Genomic DNA, 15,611 nt, shown 5'->3' on the forward strand with positions numbered 1-15,611 from the left:
CTACCCTCCTAATACCATCACCTTGGGAGTTAGAATTCCAACATGTAAAGTTTTGGGGGTAACAAGCATTCAGACCATAGCACCAGTATACAAATCAATTCTAGGTTTAATATATACTCAAATACATGAGAGAAACACAGCAGGATCTCTTTAGATTTCAGGACAGGAAAGGAGTTCTTAAAACATGACATGAAGCACTAATCATAAAGGAAAATGGATAAATATGATTCCATTAAAATTAAAAATCTCTGTTTACTAGAAGATGGAGGGGAGGAGGGGGAGAAGGAGGAGGAGAAGGAGGAAGAGAGAGAGAGAGAGAGAGAGAGAGAGAAATGAACCATAGAGTGGGAGAAGATATTGGCAACACACGGGAAAAAGACAAACTGAGTTAAAGACCTGAAGAAGAAACACTTCTCAAAATAAAAAAGTTCACAGGGCTAATAAACATAAATAGATGCTCACATTGAGTAGAAATCTAAGGGTTGCAAGTTAAGAGTAAAATTAGAAACTAGTAGAAACTCATTAGAGTAGGACAATTTAACACATCTGAACACACTGAATGAGGATGTGTACTATCAGGAATTTTCATATACTACTTGCAGGAACATAAATAGTTACAATCACTTGGGGAAACAGAAAAACAAGTTCTAGTAAGGTTGGATATGTGCATACCCTAATATGCACATTTGGTCTTGGGGTGGTTATGTCCGCAAATTCTTTGAGACTCTTGTCTTCAAAAGGTAGAGCCTAAAGCCCTTCACCTTGAATATGGTTTGGATGTAGTGATTCACTTTTTTTTTTCTAATACACCATTAAAATTTATTATCTTACAGTTCTGGAGGCCAGAAGCAACTCACTTCTAATGAATAACAAAAAGGTAGAAGTGATAACATATGACTGAGGAAACTAGTTCATAAAAGGCGTTGTACTTCTTTGCTCTTTCTTGGATTGTTTGCTCTGGAGGAAGACAGCTGCCATGTCATCAAGATACTTAAGCTTCACGGTGGAGAGGCGATGTGGCAAGGAATTGAAGCATTTGGCCACATATGGTTAGGAAGTAGGCCTTGTCAACAGCCATGTAAGTGAACTTGCAAGTGGATCCTCTAGTTCCTATCAAGTCTTCAGATGACATCTTGATTAAAACCTCATGAGAGACCTTAAGCCAGAATCACCCAGATAAGCCACTCCAAAAATTCTTGACTCATATAATAATAAAATAATAAAAGATGTTTTTAAGCCACTAAATTTTGGGGTAATTTGTTGTACAGCAACAGATAACTAATGCAGTTCTGGAGTCATGGCACTGGGAATGAAAAGATAGGAGGTATTTTAAAAACAATCAATAGAACTTGGTTACTGAAAGGAGATGAAAATAAAGTGTGAGTCAAATATGTTTACAAGGTTTTATATCTAGGAGATAAGGGAAATAGTGGTATCAATAACACAAAAAATCTGTTAGAAGTAGAAATTTATCTGGAAGATGTAATATTGTAAATTGGGTTTTAGAATATCGGTTTTAGATATTAAGAAAGTAAAAAGACATATAGTAAATGTCCTATAGTAAAATTAGGACAAATATCAGGCAAAAGTAGAGCTGGAGGGGGTTCAGTGGAGAATTCAACAGAGAAAAGATAATTAACAACATAAGATGAATGTCTTTTTTAAGAAAAGAATTTGAGAAGATAAGAAGGCCTAGGTTCTCTGAAGCTTATATGTGAGTGCATAAAGATAGAGAAAAAGTAAAAGAAAAATTATTGAAACAGCTGGGTAAAATAAGCTTGATAATAAAACATAGGGAAGAAGAGAAAAAGAGAAAGAAAAACTATTTTCACTTCAAAAACTGGCACAGGCATTTAAAACCCTATAAGGGAAGGAAGAGAGAGAGGATGGTGGGGGGAGGGAGAGAGACATACACAGAGAGAGAGAGAGAGAGAGAGAGAGAAAAGAGAGAGAGAGAGAAATTAGGCAGTTTTTTGGGGAAAAGAAATCATAAATTTCTTTTTTTCCCCAAATGGGCCAAATTGAGAGCTTTAGGAGAAAGAGATTATTAATTCAGCAATGAAGCTGATAAAGTCCTGGACAGTAAAGATCATATCAAAATAATTTCTATAGGAATAGTAATCCCATAATATGATTAAAAAGGAACTCCCTTTTGTGGTATTTCTTTCTTAGATTTCGACATTCAACTATCTTTTATTGTCAAGATTTATTGCATCATATAAACCAACAAATGCAGATAGATTTCATTTGCTTTCACAGAAGTTTAAGCAAGAAATTATTAAAGGTGTCATTTACTGTTAATTTTTGGTTACAGATGTCTTTATGTTCTGGTAAATATGTTCTTCCAAAATTGTTATTCACTGTTGAGCTTTGAATCTTTTCTACTGTAGCTTATTTCCTACCTTAAACTCTCAAGCCAGATCATTATATTTCTACAATCTATTATAGTTGTCAATATTTGAAAAGTGGGTTTGAGTAATCAAGAAAGCCTTTTGTTATCTTGACTTAGTTATTTAAAAATAATTTCACCAAAAGATGGATGACTTTTCAATCTAGTATCACCTTGTTAATATCATCAGTACATTATTAAAGTCATTGAGTGATTGTACAAAATAACGACAGCTATCAGTTTCATGTTTTGATATTCAGTCAGCATTTTTTCATAAATAAAATATTTTATCCAATTTATTTTATGATTACAGTCCAACTGATTTAATATTACTGGTATGTTCTCGATCTTCCTCTAAATTGATTCAAGTTCCCCTCTTTCTCATTTCCACTTTCTGTTTTGATCTTTTGCATGTGCCATATGTGAGAACACCTATCTTTTGTGCCCATGCCAGAGCTCCATCTCAGCTTATGTTTTGGAGGAGAAATAATTCATGAGAATCATAGATGTGTCCATAATTGAAAACAGAACTGGGGCCGAGCCCGTGGCACACTCGGGAGAGTGCGGCACTGGGAGCGCGGCGACGCTCCTGCTGCGGGTTCGGATCCTATATAGGAATGGCCGGTGTACTCACTGGCTGAGTACTGGTCACGAAAAAGACAAAAAAAAAAAAAAAAAAGAAAAGAAAACAGAACTGAAACAAATTTTCTTTCTTAGAGTACCTACTTTAGAAGCAATTTTAAAAGTATGAACCATTTTAGAGCATTTAAAACAAGATTTTAGTTATAAGAATTTGATTCTAATTATAAGAATTCAATTTATAAGACATTTACTGTATAAATTAAGGTATTTGTTGGTCAATTATACTTAACCTTACATATTAAAATATACCCATATAAAATCTAAGATCTATGTAACTTAAAATTTAAGATCTCTGTAATTTTTGAAGACAGTCTTTAATTTTTATGAACTAATAAAATAATTTCCTACCAAAAATATGGATGTACCTCAACATAATAAAGACTATATATGACAAACCCACAGGTAACATCACACTCAATGGTGAAAAGTTGAAAGCTTTTCCTCTAAGATCAGAAACAATACAAGGATGCCACTCTCCTCACTTCTGTTCAACATAGTGCTGGAAGTCCTACCGAGAACAATTAGGCAAGAGAAAGAAATAAAAAGCATCCAAATTCAAAAGGAAGAAGTTAAATTGTCCCTGTTTGTAGATGAAATGATCTTATATATAGAAAACCCTAAAGATTCCACTAAAAAACCATTAGAACTAATAAACTCACTAAAGCTGCAGGATATGAAAGCAACACACAAAAATCAGTAGCATTTCTAGACACTAACAAAGAACTATCTGAAAGAAAAACCAAGAAAACAATCCCATTCACAATAGCTACTAAAACAATAAAATACTGAAGAATAAATTTAATCAAAGAGGTGAAAGACCTGTATACTGAAAACTATAAAGCATTGAAGAAAGAAATGAAGACACAAATAAATGAAAAGATATGCTGTACTCATGGATTGAAAGAATTAATATTGTTAAAATATCCATACCATACAAAGCAATCTACAGATTCAATGCAATCCCTATCAAAATTCTAACATTTTTTACAGAAATAGGAAAAAGAATCCTAAAATTCGTATAGGACAACAAAAGGTCCTAAATAGCCAAAGCAATCATGAGCAAAAAGAACAAAGCTGCAGGCATCAGACTACCTGAGTTCAAAATATACTACAAAACTACAGTAATCAAAACAGCACAGTACTGGCATAGAAACAGACATACAAACCAAAGGAACAGAATAGAGAAGCTAGAAATAAATTCACACATTTACAGCCAACTCATTTTCTACAAAATTGCTAAGAACATACATGGGGAAAAGAGAATCTCTTCAATAAATGGTGTTGTGACAACTGGAAATTCACATGCAGAAGAATGACATTAGACTCTTATCTCATACCATATACCAAAATCAACTCAAAATGGATTAAGGATTTAAACATAAGACCTGAAAACTATAAAACTAGAAGAAAACAGGGGAATAGATAGGGGAAAAGCTCCGTGACGTTGGTCTGAGTGGTAACTTTTTTGGATATGACCCCAAAAGCACAGGAGACAAAAGCAAAAATAGACAAATGGGATTATACCAAACTAAAAAGCTCTGTACAGCAAAGGAAACACTCAACAGAGTAAAGAGGCAGCCTTGAGAATGGCTGAAAGTATTTGCAAACCATACATCTGATAAGGGGTTAATATCCACAATATATAAGGAACTTAATAGCAAGAAAACCACATGACCAAAAAAATGGGCAAAGGGCCTGAATAGACATTTCTCAAAAGAAGACATACAAATAACTAACAGATATACAAAAAAATGCTCAACATGACTAATCATCAGAGAAATGCCAATTAATGAGATATCACCTCATACCAGTTAGAATGGCTATTATTAATCAAAAAGATGAAAGACACATTTTGGCCAGGATGTGGAGAAAAGGGAACCCTGTACCTTGTTGGTGGGAATATAAATTAGTACAGCCATCATGAAAAACAGTAGGGAAGTTCCTTGAAAAATTAAAAATATATCCAGTAAACCCACTATTGGGTATATCACCAAAGGAAATGAAATCAGTATGCCAAAAAGATATGTGTACTCTTATGTTCATTACCTTATCAAAGGTTCTCTGAGTTGTGAGATTATCCACATTTTCCCTCTATTCACAATAGCCAACATATGATATCAACTTGTATCCACTAATGGACAAAGAAAATGTAGTGTGTATATATATATATACACACATAATGGAATACGATTTGGCCTTTAAAAAGAAGGAAATTCTGTCATTTGTGACAACATGGATGAACCTGGAGGACATTTTGCTAAGTGAAATAATCCAGGCACAGAAATACGACTTACATGTGGAATCTAAAAGGTTGAACTCATAGAAGTAGAGAGTAGAATGGTGGTTAACATCAGCTGGGGATGTGGGGATTGGGGAGATATTGGTCACAGGGTACAAAATTTCAGTTAGAGAAGAGGAATAAGTTCAAGATCTATTGTAAAATATGGTGACTATAGTTAATATCAATGTATCCTATTTTGAACATTGCTGAAAATAGATTTTAAGTGTTCTCACCACAGAAACTAAGTATGTAATACACCTGAGCCATTCCACAATGTGTACATAGTTCACAACATGTTGTACATAAATATAATTTTTTGTCAATCAAAAATTAATTTACAAAAGAAAAGCACAGGCTGAAAGAACATATTTGCAACATACACATGAAAAGATTAGTAACAGAATTTACAAAGAATGCCTATAAATTAATAAGATAAAAACAACCCCATAGGAAAATGGGACAAGGAAATGAACAGTTATTCATAGGAGAGGAAACACAATTGGCCAATAAGCATATAAGAAGATGGCTTAGCCTCAGAACTGTAGAGGATGCATAAAGCAAATGTACTTCACAGGGCCTGGTTTTCCAAAGCCTTGCAGTTTCAAATATTGACCTTAAAAAAACAGAAAATTTTCTCCATGCTATTGAGTCTCTGTTGTAAGATAAAGAGTTGTAACACAGCAAGGCTGCTGGTTCAAAGACAGACAAGTTACTGATTGATATGTAAAGATACTGGGAAATTGCTGTAAGAAGAGAATGTTTGCTAAGATCAAGCTTTTGTTGGTGGATCACTCAATTGCCTAATAGAATGTCATCTGGCTTGTTTCACTGAAAGTTACCAGCCTATATTGTCAAACTATAACCCCACCTATGTCTCTTGCTGTAGCTTCCTGGGCTGGAGAATAAATACAGGAAGGGAACCCCAATTCATGGTTAATTTCCCAAATAGAAGGAATGCCTCTCTCTTGAGGTTTCTGGGAGATTAACCACTTTGGGGCTTCTCATGCTCAGAAGAGATGGGCTTTGAGTAATCTTTTGTGGCTCCATCACCCAGGGAAAGAGGGGTGACAAATCTGTGGGGGGCAAAGCAACAAGAACAGCTTGAGAAATATTATGGAAAACAATGGTGAGATACCATTTTGTTTCTTCAGATAGGCAAACATTTGTAAACCTGACAATGGGAAGTATTGAACAAGATATAGAAAATTGGAGGGAAAAATATGTATAATCTCACAACTCAGAGAACCTTTGATAATAAAATGCAAGTACAAATGGGTCTTCAAAAAGTTCATGGAAAGATTTGTATATTTTTTCATAAACTTTTTGAAGTACCCTCGTATAATAGAGATTAATCACCTTTAAAAAAATCAAGTAGTATTCCTGAAGTCACATGTTGTAAAAGGATCTAACAATCTCTGTAGCCTAGACTGCAATCAGTACACAGGGTTGAATTTAAACTATTTTGGCAGACTAAAGGTAATTTAACATTCTATGTGCTTCCTTTGGGCAAGGCATTTTGATACTTCAGAGAATGCAAACTAAAATAAAATACATTCACTATCAATAATCTACTGGGAGTGATGGTGTGGTTGGCTGGAGTGTAGAAATTACATATACAATATAGCAAACTGCAAGACATTCAAGAAAAATGTTTCAGGGGTTTAGAGAAGGATAGAGATCACAATAATCATGAATATTTCTCCAGGTACAATAAATAGAATATATGTTCATGTGTATCTGTACATATGTGTGTGTGTGTGAATGTAGATGTATGCTATACACACATACACACATATAAATATACCTGTACCATAAACAGCCTCATGTCAGTTCAAGTCAGGTTTTGCCACCAAAGCATGGGCTGCTAACTTAGGGAAAGACTGTTTTCAGAGTTTTTTGGATTTTGGAATTACAGATAATAAATTGTACTTGTACACACTTTTTTAAAGTTTCCTCATCTATGAAATGGGAAGTGTATTAGTTAATTTTAAGTGTCCATGGTGCCCAGATATTTGGTCAAACACTATTCTGGATGTTTCTGTGAGCGTGTTTGGATGAAATTTACATTTAAATCAGCGGACTTTGGGTAAAGCAGATTGCCCTCCCTAATGTGGATGGCCTCATCCAATCATTTGAAAGCCTGCACAGAAAAAAAGGCTGACCTCCCCTGAGCAAAAGTGAATTCTCCCAGCAGAATGCCTCAGACTTCAACTGAAATATCAGCTCTTCTTGGTCTCCAGGCTGACTGCCTTTGGACTCAGACTCTGCACACACATCTTATTGGTTGTGTTTCTCCAGAGAATCCTGACCAATACAGGCAGTACAATAGCTTTTATTGTTTTGAGACATTTTCCTTCTATACCTAATTTACTGAGAGTCTTTACCATGAAGGGATGTTGAATTTTGTCAAATGCTTTCTCTGTGTCTATTGAAATAATCATATGGTTTTTGTCCTTGATTTGGTTGATGTGATGTATTGCATTTATTGACTTGCATATGTTGAATCATTCTTGCATTTCTGGGATGAATCCCACTTGATCATGGTGTATAATTTTTTTGATGTGTTGCTCTATTCTGATTTCTGGTATTTCATTGAGGATTTTTGCATATATGTTCATCAGAGATATTGGCCTGTAGTTTTCCTTTTTTGTATCTTTGTCTGATTTTGGTATCAAGTTGATGCTGGCCTCAAAGTATGAGTTTGGGAGAGTGGCCTCTGTTTCAATTTTTTGGAATAGTTTGGAGAGAATTGGTATTAATTCCTCTTTAAAGGTTTGGCAGGATTGAGCAGTAAAGCCATTTGGTCCTGGGCTTTTCTTTGTTGGGAGACTGCTGATACAGCTTCGCTCTCACTGCTTGTTACTGGTCTGTTCAGGTTTCTATTTCTTCTTGGTTCAGTCTTGGTATGTGTCCAGAAATTTGTCCATTTCCTCCAGGTTTTCAAATTTGTTGGCATACAGTTGTTTATAATGGTCTCTAATGATTCTTTGTATTTCTATGGTATCGGTTGTAATGTCTCCTTTTTCACTTCTAATTTTTGTTATTTGTATCTTCTCTCTTTTTTTAGTTAGCCTAGCTAATGGCTTGTCTATTTTGTTTATCATCCCCCCAAAACAACTTTTTGTTTCATTGTTCTTTTGTATTGTTTTTTGTGTTTCTATTTCATTTAGTTTCACTTTCATCTTAATTATTTCCTTCCATTTACTACTTTTGGGATTGGATTGTTCTTGTTCTTCTAATTCTTTGAGGTATGAGGTTAGGCTGTTTACATGAAATCTTACTATTATTTTGATGTAAGCATTTATTGCAAGAAACTTCCCTCTTAGTATTGCTTTTGCAGTATCCCACAGGTTTTGGTAGGATGTCTTTATTTTCATTAGTTTCAAGAAAATTTTTTATTTCTTGTTTAGTTTCTTTTTGTATCCATAGGTTGTTCATGAGCATGTTGTTTAATTGCAATGTATTTGTATTTTTTCCAGAGTTTTGTTATTTATTTTCTAGTTTTAATCCATTGTGGTTTGAAAAGATTTTTGAAGTGATTTCATTTTTACCCCCATTTGTTGAGACTTGATTTGTGACCTAAAATGTGGCCTATGCTGGAGAATGCTCCATGTGCTAATGAGATGAATGTATATTCTGTAGTTATTGGATGAAGTGTTCTGCAGATATCTGCCAGGTCTAAATGGTCTAATGTGTTGTTTAAATCCTGTTTCTCTGTTGGTTTCTTGCCTAGATAATCTGTCCAATGCTGAGAGAGGGGTGATCAGGTCCCCAAGTATTACTGTATTTTGTCTTCTTGTTGAATAGATCCCCTTATCATTATATAATGGTCTTCTTTGTTTCTTTTTATGGTTTTTGGTTCAAAGTCTATTTTATCTGATATAAGAATAGCTACCCCTGCTCATTTTTGGTTTCCATTTGCATAGTATATCTTTTCCCATCCCTTCACTATTAGTCTGTGTATTGTCTTTACAGGTGAGTTGAGTCTCTTGAAGACAGTGTATAGTTGGATCTAGCTTTTCAATCCAATCAGTCAGTGTCTTTCAAGTGAGGAATTTAACCCATTCACATTTAGGGTTGTTACTGACAGGTACTGTCTTACTCCTGGCATTATATCATTTTTCATTGGATATGTTAAATATCTTTTGTTCCTTTCTTCTCCTTTTATTGTTTGTTGGTTTATTGAGAAGGTAAAATATAGGTTCTTTCTCTTTCTCATTTGCATTTTTGTTTCACCAATGGGTTTTGTTCTGTCTTGTGTATTCATGGTAGTTATTATTGTTTTTCAGATTCTACATGGAGGACTCCCTTGAGGATTTCTTGCAGGCTGGTTGTGTTGTGGTGGACTCACACAAGAAATATACTATTTCTTCCTCATTTCTGAAGAATAGCCTTACTGGATAGAGTTAGTTTTCTTCCTTTAATATTTTGAATATATCATTCCAATCTCTTCTGGCCAGTAGAGTTTCTTTTGAGAAGTCTTCTGTTAGTCTGATGGAGACTCCCTTACAGGTGGACTTGATGCTTTTCTCTTGCTGTTTTAAGGATTCTCTCTTTGTCTTTGAGCTTTGTCAGTTTGACTATAATGTGTCTCAGAGAGGATCTTTTTGGATTGAATCTGTTTGGGGATCTTTGAGCCTCCTGGTTCTGAAAGTCCATGTCTTTCCCTATACCTTGGAAATTTTCCATTATCATTTGATTGAATATATTTTCAATTCCTTTTTCTTTCTCCTCCCCTTCTGGAACACACATGATTCAGCTGTTTGTGCACTTAAGGTTGTCTGCTAGTGCTCTTAGGTTTTCTTCATTGTCTAGATTATTTCTTAAAGACCATCTTCAAAACCATAAATCCTTTCTTCTGCTTGCTCTAACCACCTCCTTAAGCTCTTGGTTGTGTTTTTTATTTTGTTGAATAAATCCTTCAGGTCCAGGAGTTCTGCTACATTCTTTTCTGATGTATCAATCTCTTTGTAAATTTCCTCATTCATATCCTGGATACTTTTTCTCATTTCATTGTGTTGTCTGAGTCTTCTTGTATTTTATTGAGTTTCCTTAAGATTGTTGCTTGAAATTCCTTTCCATTATTTCAAGGGTTTCTTGATCTTTGCGGTCTCGTGATTGAGAATTAGTGTGTTCCTTTGCAGTGCCATATTTTCTTGTTTTTCCATATTTCTAGTATATCTACGTTGATGAGCAGTTGCTTCTTCTACTATTCTAGAGTAGGCTTTGTGGAGAGAGACTTCCTCCTGTAGATGTGTTTTATACTGACCATTGAGTATGGCATTTCAGTATTGGTTCCAGGTAGGTGCAGTAGTTTAATATCCATGTGGATACTTGAGCTTTAAGTTTGGAGTTGCATGTGAGTGTCTCTGTGGCCTAGTCACTGGGGCACTTAGTGATTCTTTGCTGAGGTTAGTGACACTGTATTAGTTCATTGAGGGCATGGGTGATCTCTTGAGTTCTTGGAAGAAGCACCTTGGTGTCCTGTCACTCTTTGGCTGGGATGGGTGTCCCTGGGTGGGCTGTGGGCACCCTGGCTTGTGTCCTGTGACCTTGATGGGTGCACTGGTTTATACTAGAACTCTTCAGTTTGAACGGGTGACCCTGGGTGTGGTTTCTCTTTCCTCTCTTCTACAGACAGAGGCTCCTCCTGGGTCCCTGCTTCCCCCAGTTGGGGGGATAGGTTGGTGGTGATTGGAAATTTTCTTTCTTTCTCTATTTTGGCATCCTGGGATTCTGTACTCTCTGGGGGTTCTGCATGTGTCCATACATCCATGGATCAAGGCAGTTCTGTGGGCTGTACACAAACTTCCACTCCCCAGGTGTGCTACTGCACATGGTAGTGTAATTACCATTGTGGGTTGGACCAAAGGGTTGTGGTCTGCACTTGTTCACCTCTTTCCCTGGGCTCTGCTATTGACTCTCTTTGTGTCCACACAGTCGAGTGTTTGGCAGGTCACCTACATGGTGGCCATGGCTGCTGCTGTGGTGGTGAGTCAACCTTGCAATGGCAGTAGGTGTGGTGGACCACCTGTGCAGAGGTGGTGTCTGCAGCAGGGGCAGAGGCTGCCCATGGTTTCTCCTGAAGTCGCTGGGCATACTCCTGCCATCTGCTGCATGAGAGGGCTGCCCACAGCTTCTCCTTCTTCTCCCCAGGCCTGTTTCTAAAACTATAGCCAGACTTAAGTCTATTTTGCCCTAGGGAATGAGGTACAAGACATCTTCTGTGAAGAGGCAGGATACACCAAAATAATTATATGATTTTGCCAATTTCATATTGACAGAAACCTGGGGAGTGTATGGGACAATGTATCCTAAGGGTGCTAGATTAAAGTGGAAGGAAGAAAATGTTGAGTTAGCCCAAATTTATCAGTATGGGCTCGTAAAGCAGATATTCTGGATTCAATGTCTTAACTTGAGTGTCTTGGTTTGCTTGGGTGGTTCAATAAAATTGGGACTCAAAGGCGACAAAACTGAAACATCAGAAGTTCCTTATTATGTAGAGTTTCTCAACCCTTGGCACTACTGACATTTTGGGCCAGAAAACTCTTTGTTGTGGGGTGCTGCCCTGTGCACTGGAAGACGTTTAGCACCATTCCTGGCCTTTATATACTAGATGCCAGGAGCATCTCTAAATGTCTCCAGATAGTGTTAAGACAAATGTTTGGGGGTGGAAAAAAAGAGGATGGCAAAATTGTTCCCACTTGAGAACTTCTGGTAGAAAGGAAGTAAGAGACTGAAAGGTTAGAGTGGATTTTTAAATTTAAAACCCGTCCATTCATTCTTTGATTCTGTCCCCCAGGAGTGTTCAGAGGACATTCCTTCACCAAGAGTGTCAGCCCAGTATCCCTGAAGAACACTGTGGTAGTTATTCTCAGTGGGACAGAAATGACAGTGGGAACTGCTGCCATGGAAGTGGGCTTCCTTAATTCAAAGGAAATAATAGTATTTTCAATGGCAAGGGAGATGTAGTGACATTACATCTCAAAGACAATGTGAGCATGATTACTAGAATCGGCAGCAGAGTTAAAAGTAGTCTGGAGTCTGATCTCCAGAGACTTTTGGGATTTGCTAGGTTGATCATTGTGTCTCTAGAACTGAAACAGATGGGCAATCTTCTAAAGCTTATTTGATTTGTTGAAGTAGAAAAGCTCTGGATCTTATGAACAGCAGTCTGACTTGAAGCACTTCAAGAGAGAGTCATTGCCCTTCAACCAATTCTCAAACTTGAGCCAGTTCACAGACTCAGAGCTCTTAAATAAAGAAAGGGGAAGCAGATCCCTTTAAGAAGAACCCTGTTATATATCTATATATGTATACTTCCTCTTGGCCTTCCCCAAGGGGACCTGTGAAGAGTTAGCATATGACTGTGCAATGGGGAAGCGGAAATCCAAACATTCTCAGGATTAGAAGACACTATTGATGATCTAACAAATTCCGGGAGATCCTAAATACCACTGTGGTCCACCATCCCAAACAGATTTATTTAGGTCAGGTTATCAATGGAGTTTTGGTTTGGGCTATCTCACAGTGGGTCCATAATCCTACCCTGTGGTTATTTCCTTGGTTCTGGAATGCATAATTGGTATAGACATAATGAGCAACTGGCAAATTCCCTGTATTGGTTCTTTGACCAGTGAAGTGTGGGCTATTATGGTACAAAAAGCCAAATGGCATTTGATAAAGTATAGTGAGTAAAGGAAGGGTAGAATAAATGCTTGATTTTTCCCTTTATCTTTTTTTTAGAATGAATTGGTTCCATAGCATCTTCCAAAGGTGACCAAAAACTTTTTATTTTTTAATTTAATACCATTTTAAAGTCATGGATTTTAAAATATATTTGATATATTTTAATTTATTGCAGATATTCTTTTTGATGTCTAAATTGTCCCCACATGGGCCAGTAGGAGCCTTTTCAAGTTAGCCTGTGGGTCCTTTTGACATGACCCCAGTAATCTTGATATCTTTTCCTTGCTTTTTGCTATGGCCAATTGTTTTCTAGGTTCATCTTGTACTTCCTTGACCCAAATCTGTAATCAGTCATTTCTCCAAGGAGTCCTGCTTTCTTTTAGAAGACCTCATTGAAGCTGATTACTGATCATTGTTTTTCACTGTCCACTGAAAGGACTAAGCTAGGAAATACATATTTTTAAAGAGTAAAACACATCATGCGTTCATATATTAGTACTGCTATTTTCAATTTAGAATTACAAGTTTATTTAACTTGAGTTTCTTCTCTTTTATAATGAAAATCTTGCTTTTTAAAGGCATTTATATAATTACTCAATTGCCTTATCCTATAATTATAAGCTTCAGAAACTACCACCAAAATTATTTCTAACAGTATTATTACTAAAAACAGTTTATGATTTTTTGCATTTCCTTTTATCTTTAGGATTTATCCCACTAGGGATATACAGTCTAATTACTGTGTTTAATATCACTTGAAATAATTCATCTGTGTAGTTAAGCCATCAACTTCCTATACAATTAAATTCATTTGTTTAATATTACTTTCAATCTTTAGATATTGCTTTTAAATTTTTGATTTAATTTGAAAATTAATGATATACACATTTATATAGTTCCAAAGTCAGGCCTATAAATCTACAAAACCAGTTTCATTCAAATAAGTCTAGCTTTCATCCTTCTCCTCTCTCCTCTCATAGATTACCATTTAAGTTATGGTTTAGCTCACCTCTCCCTTTTCAAAAATGGAAATTTTGTGTGTGTATGTGTGACTGTGTGTATGTATATAACATGTTTATATACATATATGTATATGTGTGCACACAAACACACACACTCCTCCCTCTTAGATAAGGGTAGACCACTACACATATTGTTATATTACTTGTTTTTTTCATTTAATATATTTCAGATATTGCTGCTTGTGCTAGGATTCTGACTAGTGTTACACTGAATTGATAGACAGTTGGGGGTGAGGAATGAACATAATTATAATATTGAGAATTCCAAACAACATGGTCTATACTTCTATTTATCTGGGCCTTCTTTAATTACTCTTAATATTACTTATAGTTTTCACAAAAAAGTCTTTGTTAGATTTATTCCTGGGTATTTGATGTTTTTTGACATAAATGTAAATTTTATTATTTCTAAAGCTTTATTTTTGAAATGTTTGTTGCTGGTATGTAGATATTCAAAATGATTTTTGTATTTTCACCTAATAATTTGTCTCTCAATTATTTTGCACTTTTTACATCTATAACCATGTTGTCTCTTAAGGATGACTGTTTGTTTCTTCCCTTACAGTCTGTCAAGCTTTTATTTCTTTTTCTTGCCACAGAGCACTGATTAGGACTTCTGATACAAACTCTAACAGTAGTGGTAATAGTGGACTTCTTTTCTTCTTAACCTTCAAGAAAATGTTATTAACTTTTTTGTTTTTTTGCCATTTAGAATAATCTTTGCTGTAGAATGGATACATTTATAAAATTATGGAAATTCTATTACTAGTTTGCTGAGAGAGATTTTGGAAAAAAAAATCCCTGAACGGATATTAAATTTTATGAAATACTTTTTCTGTACCTATTGAGAAGACCTTATGAGTTTTCCCTTTTAATAAGTTAATGTGGGTAAATTACATTAATTGATTTTCTAATTTTACAGTAACTTTGCAGTCTGAGACAGAGCCAAACTGGTAGTGATTTTTATAGTTGTGCTGTTAGTTCTTTAATGCTGTTAGTAGATGCTTTTTATAATTTAACTAAGGTTTTTAGTTACAATGGACAGTTGGTCCAAACTGCCTAGCTCACCATTAACTGGAAGCAGAAATTCTCATTCATTCTAAATATATCACTCCAGCATTCCACCAAAACTCCTCTTAACAAAGGTTACCACATGGTGCCAAATTGAAAGGTCCATTCTCGGTCCTCACCTTATTCAACCAATTAGTAGCTTTTTATAAAACATAATGGTTAAGAGCGCGTTGTCTTTACCCAAGCTCAATTTCAAACCAGGATCTGTCACTTTGCTAGTATATGAACTTGAACAAGTTCCTAAACCTCTCTTGGCCTCAATTTCCCTATCTGCAAACATAATAATGTTATATACCTTGTAGGGTTGTTGTGAAGGTGAATTGAGAACATGTAAAGTTGCTTAGAACAATGCACACATTAAGTGTTCAATAAATATCAACTCATTATTACTTACTACCTTACTGATTTTTTTTTAAAACCATTTTGTCTTGATGCCTGTTTCTCTGGAATTCCTATTTCTTCCTCAGTCTCTTTCAGTGCAATCTCTAACACCCTAAACTTTGAATTTTGGAACTCA

At 35.6% G+C, this 15,611-nt stretch overlaps 1 protein-coding gene across 1 annotated transcript in view; it reads right to left on the reverse strand.

Annotated features, from left to right (window-relative positions):
- SCLT1 (sodium channel and clathrin linker 1) overlaps positions 1-15,611 on the reverse strand; it is a 226,989-nt gene that overhangs the window by 48,683 nt on the left and 162,695 nt on the right. The window lies entirely within an intron of this gene.

The sequence above is a fragment of the Cynocephalus volans genome, chromosome 9 (assembly GCF_027409185.1).
Source record: "Cynocephalus volans isolate mCynVol1 chromosome 9, mCynVol1.pri, whole genome shotgun sequence".
NCBI classification, from domain to species: domain Eukaryota; kingdom Metazoa; phylum Chordata; class Mammalia; order Dermoptera; family Cynocephalidae; genus Cynocephalus; species Cynocephalus volans.